The sequence below is a fragment of the Lucilia cuprina genome, chromosome 5 (genome assembly GCF_022045245.1).
Source record: "Lucilia cuprina isolate Lc7/37 chromosome 5, ASM2204524v1, whole genome shotgun sequence".
NCBI lineage: Eukaryota > Metazoa > Arthropoda > Insecta > Diptera > Calliphoridae > Lucilia > Lucilia cuprina.
The window spans coordinates 54,393,060-54,410,219 of record NC_060953.1 but is presented as its reverse complement, the minus strand read 5'-3'; the positions used below and the strand labels follow the sequence as shown (position 1 = coordinate 54,410,219).

Genomic DNA, 17,160 nt, shown 5'->3' with positions numbered 1-17,160 from the left:
TCTTCTCACTAAGGTGAAAGGTATAAAAAGTAGGGTATTGAAAAAATCGTCATATGAATAATAAACAATTAAATAAATTTGTCTTTAAACTATTCATAGATCAATGTGCAAGTAAGTATGTATGTATAAAAGAATGGTAGAACAAATGTTTCTAATAATTTGCAATATTTATTTATAAATTTTTTTTATTATGGATTTATATATGATTCATATCGATTGCAATGAAGGCGTGTCGAGAGTCTATTAGACATTTTTTTGTTTTGTTTCTAATTCTTATCCAAAAAGTGCAACTGTTTGTTCATAATGTTGCAATTTAATGACAATAATAACAAATGAAATCACTGCCAAATATCAATAAGTGTAGTATATGTATGAGAGTTTGTATATTTGTGTGGCATGCCACACACCACAATACCGTCACTCACTCTCTCACTCATTTTTTCATTCAACTCACTTCAAGTTTAACTCATTTATTCATACATACATGTATTCGACAAATTTGTAACAAACTACAACTTGAGATTTTGGAGGGGTTCTTTACACAACTGATCTAGATTTCGGAAGCCTTAAGCTTTTTTCCTTTTTTGCTTTGCTTTAAATACTCTTACTATTTTATCGCTTTTGCTAAAAACGAATTTTAATTTGTTATTTATGGTTTGAATTAAAATTTTCGATCGGATAAATTGTATATATATTTATATAGCTGCTGTTGTTATTGTTGTTTGGCAATTTACCACATACGTTGTTAGCAAGAAAAAAAATATATTTAGAAAATTATTTGTATATACAATTTGTATGCGGAAGATAAGCCAAGTCAACCATCTGAACATTCAATTCAATTGGTAGTTTTTTTTTATAATTGACATGCAATTATTCATTTGAATTTTCTCTAACTTAAGCTGGCGGCATAAAGTATTTGTTTTTTTATGAATTGAGAGACAATTCTATTGAAGGGGTGTTAACAAATTATTAAGAAAAAAATTTGAACTCTGAAAATTTTTTAAAAAATATTTCATAGAATTTTATTGATTAAAATTAACCAATGTTTATTGAAAAAATTAAATATCAATATATTTTCTCTTCATTTCAGATTCCCTATCTTCTGTTTAATATTGATAATTAATCATCGAATAGGTTAGGTTGAAAAGAGAAAGGAATATATTCGGAAAGAAGACCCAATCAAATTGTGTTCGATGGATCACACAACACCTTTTTTAAGTGGTAAGTTTTATCAATCAAAATTATTTTAAATCTTATATAAGTTCGAAATTTCGAAAATTTCTTAAAACGCTTGAAGTGCTTCAATTTACCTTGAGCTCTTTTAAGTCTCTAATATTAATCAAATCGAATTTCTCCTGAATAAACTTTTTCCCATTTAAGAGTGAACCAGAATATGTTCTTAATGTTCTGGGGTATTACTTTACTAATAGACGTGGAGTATACTAGAGTAGTTTAGAGTCAAAAAGAGTTGAGTAATAGCAACTTAATTCGATTAGAAGCGACTAAAGTAGATTAGAGTTATCTCTGATTGACTTGAGTCGATTAGAGTCCTCTAGAATCAAAGAAGTTATATCATGTACTTTGAAAAGCTTTCATTTACCATATTCTGCTCGAAGAAGTTGAGTCTTGTAGAGTTGATTTCATTCGAGTTAAGTAGAGTTGAAACGACTTGAGTGGAATAGAGTCATTAAAAGAGACTGACTCTTTAGCGTTGACTAGAGTCAAGATGTACTAAATTGAATCGATTAGAGTCGAGCAGAAGCAACTAAAGTCGATTAGAGTCCTCTAGAATCAAAGCAAACACTTGTAAAATTTACTTGAGTCGAGTTGGGTATAGTTGAGCCGACTTAAGACGTCTAGAGTTGAATAGATATGAGTAAAGTCGTATAAACTCGACTAGAACCAACTAGACTCTAGTAGAGTCGACTTGAGCCTACTAGAATCGACTGCAGTTCAGTTTCGGCAATTAGAGTCGACTAGATTCAACTGAAGTCGATTAAAGTCTAGTAGAGCCGACTTGAGTTGAGTAAAGTCGAGTAGAAGCGAACTAAAATGTCTAGAGTCTAATCTATATATGATTTGAGTGGAGTAGAGTACATCAGGGTTAACTAGAGCCAAGTCGATTAAAGTCGTCTAGATTTGTATTATCAGATAGAGTAGACTGAAGTCAAGTAAAATCGACAAAATACGTTTAGAGTGGTGTAAATTAGACCAGATTCGACAGGAGTCATGTAAAATCACTCTTGTCCAGTATAGACTTTTGAAGTCGATAGTAATCGATTTGAGTCAAGTAAAGTGGCAAGAGTCAAGTAATGTCGACTTTATTTGAAACAAAATCTAGACGACTTCTCTTAAAGAACTTTTTTTCCGACCATTCATTAAATATATTTAATGTCGAAACCTGAATGGCATCTTACCCTATGATCTCACATCCTGGAGGTCATATTAACTGAGCAAAGTATAAAGCTTAGGTAGACCCAAAAATCATTCAATACTAGTCAATAGGGTTCTATAAATCGACTTTTTGTCGAAAAAAGACGAAAGTCAATAAGTCGAAAAAAGTCGAAGATAGTCGGAAAAAGTCGAAAAAGTCGGAAAAAGTCGAAAAGTAGAAAAAAGTCGAAAAGTAGAAAAAGTCGGAAAAAGTCGATAAAGGTCGATAAGTCGAAAAAAGTCGAAAAAAGTCGGAAAAAGTCGAAAAAAGTCGAAAAAGTGGAAAAAAGTCGAAAAAAACCGGAAAAAGTAGAAAAAAGTCGGAAAAAGTCGAAAAGTCGAAAACTCGAAAATTGTAGTCGAAAAATTTAAAAAAGTGAAAAAAGTCAAAAACTCTAAAATAGTCGGAAAAACTCGAAAAAAGTAAAAAAACAGCCGGGAAAAAAATCGAAAAGTCGACTTTTCGTTTCAACTATAAAACCTTACTAGTCAAATATCTCTTGTTGTAATACCGATTGTTTAAGTTCAGATCTTCATTTTGCCGATCAAGTAAGTTATGGCGAATCCGACATGGTTTTACTTCTGATCGCGATATCTAAGTTCAATGTTTATTCCGTACAATTCGTCTGCTTCTCTTAAAATTGTGTGCGATCATGTTACGATCAATGCGACCATGATTATGTTCAGTTGACTACATCATATATATAAGTACTCTATAAATGGCTATTTTGTGTGCAATAAGATCTGATAAGAAAGTTATTCATCAAAAGAGATCCTAGACTTTTTTTCTAATGTTTGCATTCTAATCTAAGGCTATCCTAATAAGAAGTTCCAATTTGGCCTTTGTCTGATTGACTTTATTTTGTCCGATCAAGTTATGACCAATGCGACCTTGTTTTACTTCGCGATCTTCCTTTAATTCGTTTGCTGCTCCAAAAATTTTGTGCGATCAATGCGAGTATGATTTAGTTCGGTTGACTATATCAGTTAAGTGGCCATTATGTAGAATAGTATAATAAGATCTGATAAGGAAGACCTAATACCTTTCTCTAATGTCTGCATTCCATTCATAGGGCATCCTAAAAAGAAGTTTCAATTCGTCCTTTGTCTGATTGACCTTATGGCCCTTAATAGAATGATAGTGCTGATATGTTCTGGACTGATAAGTTTAAACAAATCTTAAGCTTATATCCTAACTATAGCTTTTTCAAATGAATAATAAGCAACTAACCCTACCATTGGTAATCAGATATATCTAATTAAAAATCTCTTAACTCTAGTTTACACAAATTTCTAGTAGCTTGCGTTTAACCTCAAATTGAGTGTGAACTTTGCTACTTTGCGGTTAAGTGATGATGCTCTCTAATCTTTCTAAACAAAGCTTATTTTCATATTAGGTTTCTTTTGAATTTTTTTATATGTTTTTCTTTTCCATAAGCAAAACGCCAAACCAAACGGTAGCTAACAGAGGAAGCATGAAACTGTCAACATTATCTGAGTTGGCAAATCAAAAAACCAACAAAGAAATGTATATTTTAGGAAAACAAAAATAACATAAACCACGACAACTACTTACGATTTAGGGCCAATTTTTAGGTAGAGGATTAGGGAATACTCAATCAGCTAAATTTTTGTTTGCTAGTTTAAGGTTTTGTATGGCAGCACTGCAAAGTTTAATCTTGTACTCAAAAACATCTAAGGGAATTAACATCAGAATCTAGTTATTTTTAGTTTAACTAATCTGATTATTAATTGGCATTTGATTGTTAACTTAAAAACCCGCCCTAAGTTAACTAAACACAAGCATTGTCTTTACATATGATTATAGGAAACTAAACTAACATGGAAATTTAAATATTTAAAAGTTAATTTTGCAACTTTATCTTAAAGAAAAAGAAGAAGATGAGACGGCAGGGCCTAGAAAGTTTAGTTAGTTAGGGAGTTAGTTTAGAAGTATGTTTGGCGCATAAAAGCGTTTTACAAAACGTGATTTGAAATTGTTAATTCCTGGGAAACTATTTAAATACACGTTCGTATTCATAAAAATATATGCAACAACTAACGAACATAGACAACGTGCGAGGGTTGTAAGAGAAGTATGGAGATTTATTCTAGAATTGTTCTACAAGAAAGAACTGAATCATTTCCTAGATAGGTTCTATGAAATGTTTTGTATCTAATATTATCTATTTTGTCCCTTTTAAAGGTTAATAACTTCTAATTTTATTATTCCTTATTAATAGTTACAAAATTCATTTAACAAGTTTTAGAAAATCGTCATTAGTTTGTCACCTTTAAACATGTGAAGTAAATGGTGTTCTCTGCTGACTAGTTACAGCATTGTGTACTTTCTTTAAATATTTCTCAAGTTTAAATGTTAAGCAAGCCTAACTAAACTTTTCAAACATTCCTCTTTGTCTCTTGCATTTGCTGGTGAAGGGTATAAACCTTCGTGAGAAGGGTATATATAAGTTTGTCATTCCGTTTGTAATTTCTATAATATAATTTTCCGACCCTATAAAGTATATATATTCTGGATCCTAATAGATAGCGGAGTCGATTAAACCATGTCCGTCTGTCTGTCTGTTGAAATCAGTTTTTTGAGGTTCCCAAATATCGGCGAGATCCGAATATTCAATAATTCAGTTAGACATGCTTTCGAGAAGATCGCTATTTAAAATCAGCAAAATCAGTCTATAAATAACGGAGATATGAGCAAAAATCCGAGACAACCTCTGAAAATTTCATCAAAAAACAACACTGTGAATTGGATAAAGATGTACATGTGCGTGTGGAGATGTATTTGGTTTTATACAGCTGCGTGTGTTTTTTTTTGTATGTTTGCATGCTGTTCTGTTCTCACGAAGGTAAGTGGGTATAACAAGAACAATGAGATAAAGCAGTAATATGTTGGTAATACAGGTGATATTTGTTTGAGGGTGGTAATACAGTTTGACGGTGGTATTACAGTACAACGGTTAATATTTCTTTCTTCTACAGTTTATGTTATGTGTGACATGTGTGCAGAGATACAAAATAAATAAAAACTGTTTTTTAAAACATACTTGGTGAAGGGTATATAAGATTCGGCACAGCCGAATATAGAAATACTACTTGTTTAAAAGCTCATTTTTAAATGTGTTAAAAGCAGCCCTTTTTCAATTCCTAGAAGTCTTTAAAAGTGTGATTGTGGATTTCATAAACATTTCTAGTTTCTTGGGTCTGCTGATGACTGGTTGTTTCATTAATAGGATCTTTACCTCTACTTTGGTTTCTTAGTTAGATTGTCAAACTGTCAGTACTAAGCTAGACTTAAGAAGAAAAAGAAGTTGACTTAATGTTAAGTATTGTTAAAATTTCAACAAGATTCTTTTTCAAGCTAACAAAAAAAAAAAAAAGAACAAATCAAGAACCCAAAAATAAAAAAACCAAAACCTAATACCTGCGACATTCTAACTCCTGCTGTCTTTTCCTGTTTTCTTCATGTCGTTCCTCTCTTTAAAGACATTTAAAACACAGTTCTATTCTTTTTTTACCACTTTTCAAATTTTCAACATCCAAAAAGTTTGATGTTTGGTAGTTGTCCTCGGTTTGTTAAGGCGCAAAAAGTTTACCTTAACGGTAGGTGCTTAAGAGAAGAGGTTACATTTAACCATTGTCTGGATAAGCCGGAATTGTGTTGTTGAGGAGTCGTTAAAAAAGCAACGCGTCGTGTGTTTAAGACATTAAGTACATGTCGCTTGTTCGTTAGCCAATTATCTTTAAAACGAGTTGAATCATGTTTAGTTTAAGTTTAAAACCACAAAAAAAATAATAATAAGTAAACGAAAAGTAAGCGACATATGACTGGCGATTAAAATCATAGGTTATGTTTATGTACTCGTATAATTAATGGTCTATGGATTATTTTGAAGTGAATGAAGATTAATCAAGATTTTTTTGTACTTAGTTGTTGCTGGCTTTAATTTATTATTGTCAATTAATGTTTTTGTAGTTGATAATGATATTGTAGTCGAATTAATAAGCGGTTTTGGAAGATTCATACTTAAGTTATGAAGTTCAGGGTAAATGATACTTAATAGTCATCTGAAATGAACTAGAACTGAACTAGAACTGAACTAGAACTAAAATAGAACTGAACTAGAACTGAACTAGAACTGAACTAGAACTGAACTAGAACTGAACTAGAACTGAACTAGAACTGAACTAGAACTGAACTAGAACTGAACTAGAACTGAACTAGAACTGAACTAGAACTGAACTAGAACTGAACTAGAACTGAACTAGAACTGAAATAGAACTGAACTAGAACTGAACTAGAACTCAACTAGAACTGAACTAGAATTGACATTTTACCAAGAATATTCCTGTTCTAGAATTCCCACGAAAATTCCTTTTAATTTGTTTTCTTTCTTACTAATCAAATAATGAAATAAACATTAAGACTAATTTATAACACTTACATTTGAAATACCTCACTAATTAATAGACCTAAAAAGTCGAAAGTAACTAGCTGCGTGTACAAGTTACTAAAACTCCATAAAGAGATGGAAAACATACTCTTGCTACATGCAGCAACAAGTGATAATCATCATAATAGAATATGAAGCTTACGAATAAAATGCCGTAAATAGTCAAGTTAATACAAATATCATTAATACTTAATTACATATAAGCCATATACGAATGCAGAGACAGACAGACAGACAGACGGGTTCTTAAAACATTTCTACTTATCGAAACTGCAAATACATTTGAGAGAGACAGACAGACATTCAAGACGTCTTATGAATGTTTTTGATTTTTAATAATTCCCTGGGCTTTTAACACAACGTTACCAACAACAACAACTACAATTGCAAAAATAAAAGAATCAAAAGAAGACGACGCACAACAAACAAACAAAACAATGAGTTGCATGTTGCAACATTTATGCAATAATGGCCACAAAGACCATTTATGGTGTGACTCTGACCATGGCTTAACAATGAATAGTTAAATGTTGTTGCTGTTTGTTTTATTATTATTGTTTTTTCAAGAACATATTATGGGCAACATTCAACAAGTGTTTAAAGATGGTTTAAGTGACTGTTGTTGGGAAAAAAAATTAAAGTTTGTTGCAAGCGTCGAACAATCGTCCAAAAAGAGAAAGGAAGCCGGTATTATTGTAGATTAGAAGATGTATCTATCTATGTATGTACGTGCATGTAACTTGTTTAAGCATGAATTACAATGACCACAAATGGAAAGTAAAAGTTTCGAAAAACAATTATTTTTTTATGTTCGTTTCTTTTGCAAAAAAATATTATATCATTTTTGCAACATGTGTTGCATGAAGAATTTTAAGTTATTGAAGCGTTTTAGTTATTCCATTGGTTTGTTTGAAAGAACAATTTTGTTTATGGTCAGGAGGAGGATTCAGGTGCGGATCACGATAAAAGTTGTCATTTACGTAGAGAACGCATGACCAGAAAATTTAAATTTATAAATTGTTTAATTTTATTGCTTAAATCCTCAAAATACATTTTTAATGAAATAACAATTCTCATTTAGGATTTTTTCGGTTCTCGCAATTAATGAGTCTAGTTCAGTTCTAGTTCAGTTCTAGTTCAGTTCTAGTTCAGTTCTAGTTCAGTTCTAGTTCAGTTCTAGTTCAGTTCTAGTTCAGTTCTAGTTCAGTTCTAGTTCAGTTCTAGTTCAGTTCTAGTTCAGTTCTAGTTCAGTTCTAGTTCAGTTCTAGTTCAGTTCTATTTCAGTTCTAGTTCAGTTATAGTTCTAGTTCAGTTCTATTTCAGTTATAGTTTAGATCTAGTTTATTATTAGTTTTGTTTTATGCATAGATGTTTATCTAAAAATGATATCTATACGATCGAGGCCAGTCTCTTATCTCTTTGATAAAACAACATTTCATTCGTAATTTATATTAATTTTAATGTTTTCTCTATTATATAGTTTTCAATGTATATTATAATTAAGATTATATTTAAATTTCAACTGATAAGATTAAAAACCTCAATGCAAATACCTTTTGCAATAAATGTAAGTTTAAAATAATATGCATATTAAAACGCTGTCTATAGTTAAGGACAGTTTTTAATTAATAAATTAATTAAAATATATATTTTAAATTAACACCATCAGCGATCTGCATATAAAACGGCTAATAAATGTTACTTACTTGAGACACATATTAAAACTATAAAGTCACACATAATTTACTTAATTAAAATGTTGATTAATGTTGGTTGCAGTTTCATAAAACTGAAAAAAACACAAAGTCTACAGACGTTTGAAATTTTCAATACAATTTAAAATTGCCAACATTATTGGCATTTTTGTGAGTTGATGTTTATTTTACAGAATATTTTCTTTAACAAAAAATTGCTTTTTTGTTTTGTAGAAAATTTGCAAAAATTTGTTTTTGTACTAATTGCTGACAGCCGCTAAACTTGACTTGAATATTAATTAGTTCGGTTTTTATTTGGTTTGCGGTTTCATGTAGTTGGAGTCGGTTTTAAACATCAAAAGGATTTTCGTTTCAAAATAAAAACATGACAAGTTTAAGAATGAATACGTGTCTCTATGCCAGATATTTATCGAAGATTGAATGAGAAGTAGAAGTATGAAAAAGGATGCAAAATAAAAATAGTCAACTAAAACTTATTTCAGAAATATTCAAGACAAAGATTGACCATGAAAATGGTTTAACAAAATTTTCAAAAAAACTTATATATTTTTTATTTTAAAGTTGCAATTTCAATATTCCCACCGATTTCCACAACAACATAGCATTAGAGATCAATTTAAATAATTATCAATTTGCGTGATCTGCGGCAACTTGCAACATGTGGCAATCATGTTGCCATTATGAATATGGCCAAAAGGAATCTAAATTTAATATTTTATTAACCAGTCATTAGAATAGTTGGCATCAATAATAAATAACAAAATTTGCTACCAAAATTAAATATCTTACCTGAAGCAAATTCAATCAATGCGTAAGTAATAAAATAAAAACCAAAAGTGTGGTAAATACTTTCTGAGAAAAAAACAAAAAAAAAAAAAAAAACATAAAATTATTATTAAGATAAGAAATATTGAAAAACAGATACAATAACACAATTAAGCCTAAGGATCTTAAATATTAAATGAATTGTAAAAATAAGATAAAATATGAGATGTTACTAACACATGAAGCCTAAAACAAAAAAAAACTCAACTTAAACTTAAAGCCAGTAACTACAACTCAATGCCAAAATGAAGATGTTTCCAATTAATGCGAATGAATGACTGTCTGCATCTAACAAATTCTTAAAGAAAAAAACATTAAGTCCCAACAAAAACATAAAACAACATCTTCATTTTGAGACAGGAAATTGTTTGGGCATTATAAAAATTTTACTCGTACAATATCAAATTTCTGCATGTGATGTTAACATTGGCCAATATAAATATTTATTTTGCACCTGATTCTTTAAGAAAATCTCATAAATTATAATGAACGAAATTTGCAAAAAATAAAACTAACAAATGTTTGTTAAAAGCAAATATTTTGCCTTATTTTGTATGCAAGATTTATGTTTCGAGATGAAAAAAAAATCTAAATGATTAAAATTTTAAGCGAATTGTAAAGAAAAATATGATCAACATTTTTATTATGCAGGCAGCCAAGTGCTCATGTAGTTGCCAGTCAAAAACGTATTGACTACAAGTTCGTTTTGGACCTCCTCTTTTTGCGTTATCTGTGTTTGACTATTGAATGGGCTGTAGCTGATTACACTCAATTGTAAAGAATAGTTAATATCACTAGAACTAAATTAGAACTCAATTAGTATTAAACTAGAATTGAACTAGAGCTGAACTAGAACTGAACTAGAACTGAACTAGAACTGAACTAGAACTGAACTAGAACTGAACTAGAACTGAACTAGAACTGAACTAGAACTGAACTAGAACTGAACTAGAACTGAACTAGAACTGAACTAGAACTGAACTAGAACTGAACTAGAACTGAACTAGAACTGAACTAGAACTGAACTAGAGCTGAACTAGAACTGAACTAGAACTGAACTAGAACTGAGCTAGAATTGAACTAAAACTGAACTAGAATGCAACTTACATATAACTTAACTAGGATGAAAGTTGAACTGATTTTTTCCTTGAGTGTATGATACCTATAAACTAAAAAACTATTTAAACATTTTACACAATTTTGTAATTTATTTTATAAGCTCAACACCAAAAAAAACGAAAAACACAGACAAACATGTTGAGATAATTAAATGTTGTTTGTAACAAACTGAAAAGAAACAAAAATAGTTTAACACCAGCTTTACGAAAGCATAAGTGTAAAGAAAAATGTCTGTAAAATAATAACAAAAAATACATACACAATGGAGCCACCTTTGCTGTGTTCTAAAATGTTATTGAATTCGTTTTGTTTTGTTTTTTTTTATTGAGCTGTTTAATTTGCGTGTGTAAATTTGTGATAAAACAAAATAGTTTTAACGCATTTTTTTGTTAATGAACTTATAAAATATGGATTAGGGAGGTAGTTATTTTCTAAAGACTAAAATCTGTGTGATTTTAGAAATACCGAGAGATTTTAATTATTTATTAACACTTAAAAGTTTGTCTTCTTATTGATCATTTCCGAAAGTTATACAATGTTAAGTAATAAATTTTATTTGATTAGTTTTTTATTCGAAATTAAATTTTTACAACCCATTTGGACATGGATATACATATCTTTGGCAAATATTGAATTTCAATCAAATTGGTGTTAAAGACATAAATCACATCAATAAATATATATACAAATAAAGTATTTTTTTAAACCCAAGTTTAAATCAATACAAAAGAGAACTTTTAAATCTTAAAAGTTTTTGTAAAGTGCTTGCAAATATCATTGATTAAAATGAAATAAAATGTATAAGTGAAAAAATATACAAGATCGAAGAACATATGTACATATGAAAGGAAAAAAACATAAATAATTTGGTTTTAACCTTATCAGCAGTTTTGGTAACAAGCATAAAAATGCATTAAAGTCATATATCATGAGTTTAAACTGAAATTGAAATCAGCACTTTAGACGGAGGAGTGCTACAAAAAGTAATGGGGGACTTTCAAAGTTACTATGAACTACTCTCCAAAACAAAATTTGCTACTTTAGCGAGTAACCATAAGAAAGTTTTGTTTCTTATAAAGAAAGTTAAACAAAATATTTTTCCCAACAAGCAGTTTTTCTTTAGAAATCTTACATACTGCAACTTAAAGTCGTTTTAAACACCTTTCTCAATTATGACACATTTTCTATAGATTTATTTAACATTTTTACTTCTCACATATAAGATGATGGTGGCGTATAATTAATTTTATTTGCACATGCAACACAAAAGTTGTCTCTCGTATAAAATTGATTGTTAAATCTTTTTCTTTATTTATTTTATAATTTTGTTTAAAATGAACTGAAAGAAAAAAAACTTTGTTTGAAATAAAAAAATTGCCTTCAGCTTAGTCATCAGCACCTTATACAAAATTTAACTGCCAACCGTAAAAAATATGTCTTAAACACAAACGAAAGTGGGAAAAAAATGATAAAAGATTTATATTCATGCTCATACTTAAAGAAAAATATTTATATTGAGGCACAGTGGGGCTTATTAAGTTTTGGTGGGAAATATGAACTATCATAGATTTTCACTAGAACTGAACTATAACTGAACTAGAACTGAACTAGAACTGAACTAGAACTGAACTAGAACTGAACTAGAACTGAACTAGAACTGAACTAGAACTGAACTAGAACTGAACTAGAACTGAACTAGAACTAAAACTGAACTAGAACTGAACTAGAACTGAACTAGATATTTAAAAGATTGAGATCAAAAGTAATTTTAAAATCATTTTTTACCCACTGTAATGCGTTTGAGGCCACAAAAAAAGAAAAACAAATAACAATCATGTGCGTGTTGGAACATGAATGTTTTACGATTTTGTGATTTGTTTTGATGAATGTAAACAATTTTTCATCGTTACAAAGATTTACATTTAAATTACACGAAACGCAGTCACATTTCAAACTAACTGTCGGTCGATCGATCGTCTCTCTGTCCGTCCCTACATTTGTTACCGCATACAACTATCCGGCTGTCTAGCTGTCATTCAAACATTATTCAGTTACATTTAAACAAACGTAAAGTAAATGATTAACTACTTGCTTAGCATGAATTAAGATTTAAAACCAATGATTAAAATTAAATTAAGCACTATACTCAAAGAAGAAAAACTAAAATCATGTAAATTTTGTGCAGCAAAGAAATTTGTCTAAAATAAAACTCAGCACTTGCTGCACATTTGTTTATTAGTGGACTATTGTTTGTGGCAACAATGGATGTGATTTTTGCTTTTGCAGTTTATAAACTATGGAATGGATAAAAACAAGCAACTAAATCTTTTGACAAGTTAACAAACAATCTGTAACTATTTATAAGGCTTTTGTTAGAGTTTTGGATATATATTTTTTTCGTTTTGAGTTTTCCCCCGCCGTTTATCACCCCATTACTTTAAGGTACCTATTACGTCTTTAAGTTTAACTAATATGGTACCGCAATTAAACAGTTGCCTTAAATGCCTCAATTGCCACAGTTTGTTGCCACTGCCGAGCAAAGGCATTAAACTTTACAATGTGTTTAGTTAGTTTTTTTTGTTCATTTTCTTTAGAGTGTTCAAAAGCCAAAAGTGTAATACTTGCAGCCATTCAATTGGATATGGTAAAAAAGCGATAAATTCACCAAAGTAACACGGACTTTACCAAAAAAAAAAAGAACTTGGATGTTTTGCTTTACAGACGACCATTTAGCCAAAAGGCTTTTAAAAATTGTTGTTGCTGCTGCTGCTGTTGCCTGCACTATCGTCTTATAGTTGCAGTTTTTGATGCAGTGGCATGCATGTTGCCGTATCTTTGGTTTTATTTTTTTTGTAGTTACAACTTGCATTGTAAAATGTTTGGTATGTTGTGGCATTGTCAACAGTGAAAAATTACAATGAATTAATTAATTGTCAGTTTACAACAATTACAAACGGCAGCAATTTTTCGACACTCTTGTACAAAAATAGTTTATTTTAAATGAATCGTACGTAGAGCAGAAAGTAAAGTAAATCTTAAGATGAATGTGAAAAGATAATTTTCGTTTAAGGAAATCTTGGAAAGAAAACAAGTTCCTTAACAGTAATTTAAGGTTGTAAAAAAGTGTAGTTTATTTAAATTATTAAAATTTATGAAATGGTGTATGACTAACTAACTAACTAATTAACTAACTAACTAACTAACTAACTAACTAACTTACTAACTAACTAACTAACTAACTAACTAACTAACTAACTAACTAACTAACTATCGAACTAACTAATCAACTAACTAGCTAGCTAACTGTGTGGACTCTGATCAATAATAGTCTGGTCTATGTTTTAGTGTCGATTGCATTCTAGTCTACAGTCGATAGTCAGTCCATATTATGGACTATATCCTAGTCTACACTACAGTCTAGTCTATAGTCAGTACTATATTATAGTCGATAGTCTGGACTATACTTTTGTCCATAGTTCGGACTATCGAACATTTATACTTTCCCCTCCATTCTGTCTGGGTTATAGTCTAGTCGATAGCCTAGACAATAGTGTAATCTATAGTCGGGACTATAGTCTAATCAATAGTCTGTGGTATAGTGTGGTCCATGGTCTGAACTAAATTCTAATTTGGATTACATTTTAGTCGGAAGTCAGCCTAGTCCATAACATGGACTATATTCTAGTCTAGACTACAAACTAGTCTGTATTGTATTCTAGACTATAGTCAGTACTATATTATAGTCGATAATCTGCACTATACCCTTGTTGATAGTCTGGTCTATCGAAAATTTATACTTTCCTCTCCATTCTGTGCTGATGTCTAGTCTACAGTCTGCACTATATTCTAGTCTTTAATCTAGACTACAGACTAGTCGTTATTCTAGAATATGTTCTAGTCGATGGGCTAGAGTCTAGTCGATGGCCTAGACAATAGTGTAGTCTTTAGTCGGGACTATAGTCTAATCAATAGTCGGTGATATAGTGTAGTCCGTAGTCTGGATTACATTCTAATCTATAGTATGGACTATGCCCTTATCGATAAATTAAAGACTATATCCTAGTCTAGACTTCAGTCTTATCTGAATTGCATTCTAGTCTATAGTTAGCGCTACATTATAGTCGATAGTCTAGACTATAGCCTTGTCGATAGGACTATAGTCTAATCAATAGCCTGTGATATAGTGTAGTCCATAGACTATTTCCTAGTCTAGATTACATTCTAGTCTATAGTCTGGACTATACCCTTATCGATAATCAGCCTAATCCATAGTATGGACTATTTGCTAGTCTAGACTACAGTCTACTCTGAATTGCATTGTAGTCTATAGTTACTACTACATTAAAGTCGATAGTCCGGACTATCAAAAATTTATACTTTCCCCTCCATTCTGGACTATAGTCTAGTCTTTAATCTCGACTATAGTCTAGTCGGTAATCCAGAATATTTTGTAGTCGATAGTCTAATCTATAGTCTACTCGATGGCTGGACAATAGTCTAGTCTATAATCTGTACTATAGTCTAAATATAGTGTGAAATATAGTCCAGTCTATGGTCTAGACTACAGTCTAGTCTATAGTTAGGCTTAACATTTTAAGCGTTTCTATTGAAAAAGCGCTCTTAATCAACTTATTGTGCGCAAACAAACAAAATTTTTCGATAACATTAAATCGGCTATAACTTGGTAAAATTTTGATCATCTATAATTTTGGCTTCAAATATCAAAAATAGATTTTTTATATGATAATGATTAAATAAATAAGATAAACATTTTTAAAACAAAACACATCGGCTTGCAAAACTCCAACTATTAACAGCAAGTTTGTTGCTTAAGTCTTTCGTTTTCCTCATACACATACACAATATCCACCATTAAATGTTTCAAATATATATGCAATGTATAAATTAAATCGTTAACAAAATAATTAAAAAATATTTTAATTTATTTTAATTACCTTTATCTAAATGACTGGTTGGGTTGTCTGTCTGTCTGTCTGTCTGTCTAACTGACTGGTTTGTTTGTCTTGTATGCATGTTTTTGGCATGTGGGATACTCCTTTCTCAAATATCTTAATTATCAAAACAATTTCATGCTCCATTTTCAATTTTAACAATTTTATAAAATAATCTTACATATGATAACTAGTTACAAAGCACTTATAACTAACTTTTAACTTAAATACACTTGTATTTAGTTTAATTTAATATCCAATGATTACAAAGTATTGTTATGGAAATGTATGTTGTGAGTTGCATTGCTTTTCAAAATAAATGCATATTCATGCATAAAATTGTATATTACAGCTACAGTGGTGTATGCAAATATTAATTGTACAAAAAATGTTGTTGACATGTTGATCGACATTTTTGCGGCACACCCCCAAAAATTATAGCAAAATATCTAGCAAAAAAAGCAATAAAAAGAAATCACAAAATGCTAATAATTATGCAGTAGTTTGTTTCGTTTTGTTTATTGCAAATCATTGTAATCATGATCTTATAATAAACAAAAAAACACAGTTAAATGATTTAACATATATTCATAAACAAATTTAGTTAATACTGTCTGAACTTTGAATAAGGAAAATTTGTTGTAATTGTTTGTAGATTCCTTACCTTATCTCTAACAAGCTGGGGGCTATTTATTTATTAAACTGTCCGCTATTTATTTAAATTATAGATTCAGTTAAGAATTTTAATTTAGATTTGTTGCCATAAACTTCTCCTATGTATTTTTTATATTTTGCTTAACAGCAAGGCGCCTTAAATTATTATTATTATTATTATTTTACATTTAAATCAGGAAAATACACACACATTAATTTATTTTACACATATGTACGTAAAGACATGCTTATGCATGCATTAAACATGTTTATTGGGTTCTTATGGTGTTGAGTTAATGTATTTCTTAAACAATTTTAATAAATTTTAATTTAAATACATTTGCCATTTCTCTATGGACGTCTATTGAATATAGCAACAAAAAAAACTTTATTAAACATTGACAAAACTGGATAATTTATTAGGTAGGAGAACTGACGCATGGACAGACAGACAGGCAGAGAATTAAGTCACTTAGTGATTAAGTGTGTGCGAGGTTTGTTTTAACTATAGTGTTTTGTAATTTATAATTATAGACTGGAAATGATGTAAAAGCTAAATGTTTGACATTGAATGCTGTGGTGCTTGAACATTTTGCTAAAATATCAATTATTTGGTTTACGAAATACGACTATAGAATAGTACAGGTTATACAGACTATATTGTGTATTATAGTCTAGTCTTTAGTATGAACTATAGTCTCATCTAAAATGAGAACTACAGTCTGAACTGTCTGAAGTTTAGTCTATAGTCTTAATTGTTGTATAATCTAGACTATAGTTTATTTTGTAGTCTGAGCCATATTTTGGCTTATACTCCAGATTAGTTTTAAGTCTAGTCTATAATCTGGACTAAAGTTTAATCTATAGTTGTCTATCAGTTATCTATATTTTAGATTATAGCCCAGTCTTTAGTTTAGACTATAGTCAGGTCTATAGTTAGGACTATCGTCAGGTCTATAGTCAGGACTATAGTCGAGACTATAGTCAGGT

At 30.2% G+C, this 17,160-nt stretch overlaps 1 protein-coding gene across 1 annotated transcript in view; it reads left to right on the top strand.

The window, feature by feature from the left end:
* The first annotated feature begins 1,090 nt into the window (after positions 1-1,090).
* The window catches only part of LOC111689612 (probable glutamate--tRNA ligase, mitochondrial), a 51,319-nt gene continuing 35,249 nt past the window's right edge, over positions 1,091-17,160 (top strand). Inside the window, exon 1 of the mRNA XM_046951207.1 lies at positions 1,091-1,221. The gene's annotated coding sequence lies outside the window, so the exon portion shown is untranslated. The remainder of the gene's footprint in view (positions 1,222-17,160) is intronic.